Here is a 3,009-nt window from a genome sequence, read left to right on the forward strand (position 1 = left end):
ACTATGTGAAGGTATTCAGCTGTGTGGATCATCATAAATTATGGACAATCTTGGAAGAATTGAAATATTGGAATTCCAAAACTCTTAATTGTGCCAATGAGGAACCCACACATAAATCAGAGGCAATAGTTCAAACTGAACAAGGTGATACTATGTGGTTTAAAGTCAGGAAAGTGTGTTTCAGGGTTGTGTTCTTTTCTCTGTATTTTTCAATATGTATGCTGATCAAATAATCTGAGAATCTGAACTACATGAAAACACAGGACCAGGACTGGAGGAAGACTCATTAACAACCTGTAATATGCAAATGACATATTTTTGCTTGCTGAAAGCGAAGATGACGTGAAGCACATACTGATGAAGGTTAAAGGCTAGTCTTCAGTATGGATTACACCTCAATATAAAGAAAAAAAAAAACCCTCACAATTGGACCAATAGGCAACTTCATGATAACCTGAGGAAAGATCACTGTTATCGAGGATTTCATTTTACTTGATCCATGATCAATTCCCATGGAAGAAACAGTGAAGATATCAAAAGATGTATTATCTTGGGAAGATTTGTTGCAAAAGACTTCTTTAAAGAGTTAAAGAACAAAGATGTACATTTGTCAATTAAGGTGTGCCTGACCTCTTGTTGTTATGTTCTCCAGCCAGCTCCCATTCATAGAGACACTATGTACAACAAAACAAAGCACTGCCTAGTGCTGTGCCATCCTGACAATTCTTGCTATACCCCAGTCCATCCTTGAAGCCACTATGTCAAAGAATATTGTTGAGGGCCTTCCCCTTTTTCATTGACCCTCCACTTTACCAAGCATGATATCTTTCTCCAGGGAATGGTCCCCTCTGACAACATGATCAAAGTACATGAGACAAAGCCTAGTCATTCTTGTTTCCAAGGAGCATTCCAGCTATACTTCCTTTTTTTTTTTAACTTTTATTGTCATGAAAACATACACAACCAGACAATAGCCAACATAAAATCTTCCACATTTACAGCTCAGGGAAATTGGTTACATTTTTCATGTTCTGCCACCATTATTGCTAACCTTTTCCAAAATATTCCACCACCTTTTAGGGAGCTCTGGTGGCGTAATGCCTAAGACATTTATTTGACTGCTAATCAGCAGGCTGGTGGTTCAAACCCATCAGCCACTCCTCAGAAGGAGGATTGGACAATCTACTTCTGTAGTAATACTGCCTCAGAAACCCAAAGAGGAGTCACTATGAGTGGGATCCGATTTGACGGCAGTGAGTTTGGGTTTTGGTTTTTATTAGCATAAATTAATCTCTCCCCCAAAAATAGATTCTGCTTACACACTCCCTTCTATGCCTGGTAAACATGTAACCACTAATAATTTTTGGTATCGATATATAGATGATATATTGATATAGATATAGATATCTATTTATCTATATCTTTGTTTTTTTTCAACCTCTAGAAATTTTACCTCCTCTCCTCTCACATCTCTGATAAACAACAAAGAAAGTTTCATTCCATGTATAAACTTATCCTTGACATTTTGCTATTGTAAACTGATACCATATTTGTCCTTCTGTGACTGATTTATTTCACTCAGCATAACGTTATGTGGTGCTTTTCAGATTTTACATTATTCTTTTGGGTTACATAGAATTCTGTAGTATGCAAGTACCACAGTTCGTTTATCCATTCCTTAGTTGATGGGAACTTAGGTTGTTTCCATCTCTTTGCTATTGTGAATAGTACTCCTATAGACATGGATGTGCATATATCTATTTGTGTACTCCCTCTCACTTCTTTAGGATATGTAACTAGTAATGGGATTGCTGAATTAAATGGTATTTCCATTTCCAACTTTCTAAAGTTATATCATTTTACAGTCCCACCAGCAGTGTATGAGGGTCCAAATCTCTCCACATCCTCACCATTATTTGTTATTTTTTTGTCTTGTTTTACTTTGCTATTAATTCTGGTGTGAAATTTTCATGTCTCTAATGGTTAATGATCATGAACATTTCTTCATGTGTTTTTGGCTGCTTGAATATCTTTTTTTGGCAAAGTTTCTGTTCATGTTTTCTGCCTATTTTTTAACTGGATTGTTGTCTTTTTGATGTTGAGGTGTTGGAGTTTTCTATAACTTTTAGAGAAAAATCCTTTTCCAATATTTCATTGCCAAATATTTTTCCCATTCTGTAGGTTCTCTTTTGACTCTTTTGGAGAAGTCTTTTGATGTATATAAGAATTTAATTTTTAGAAGGTCCCAGTCATGCAGTTTGTCTTCTGATGTTTGTGCATCTTTGGTTATGCTTGATAGTCTATTTATGCCATAAATTAAAGCCCTTAAGTTTGTCAATATTTTTTCTTGGATGAATTTTATACATTTAGGTTTCACATTTAAGTCTTTGATCCATCTGGAATTCATTTTTTGACATTTTGGTATGATGTGAAGTATGGATCTTGTTTCAGTTTTCTGCAAATGGATATCTAGTTTTGCTTGCACCATTTGTAAAAGGGACAGTCTCTTTCCCATTGAATGAATTTCTGCCCTTTGTCAAAGATCAATTGACCACAGGCTGATGGATCTATTTCTGGGTTCTCAATTCTGTTCCACTGGTCTATTATCAGACAGTGTTTCACTGGCCAGTTTTCTGAGAAGTTAATGGCCCCTTCTTTCTTCTGAGTTGTCTTAGTCTGGAATCTTTGCTGAAAACAGTCCACCATGGGTGACCCTGAAAAACCAGTGGCATAGTCCCCAGCCTCATAGCAACATGCAAGTTACTGCCTTACAACAAACTGACAGACAAGTGGTGGGGTTCCTGACCTAATCCATGGTGCTCTCAATGCTTTAATGTGCAACTGAAAGCAGTGCAATGAATAAGGAAGAGGAGATAAGAATACGAATTATTGTGTTGGCAAAGAATATTGAATAAACCACAGACTGCTACTGAAACCAACAAATCTGCCTTGGAAGAAGTTCCACAAGAATGCTCTTTAGAAGCAACGGTGGTTAAGACTCCATCTCAT

Source organism: Orycteropus afer, unplaced genomic scaffold, assembly GCF_000298275.1.
Source record: "Orycteropus afer afer isolate SDZICR_OR568_19922 unplaced genomic scaffold, OryAfe1.0 scaffold00465, whole genome shotgun sequence".
Taxonomy (NCBI): Eukaryota; Metazoa; Chordata; class Mammalia; order Tubulidentata; family Orycteropodidae; genus Orycteropus; species Orycteropus afer.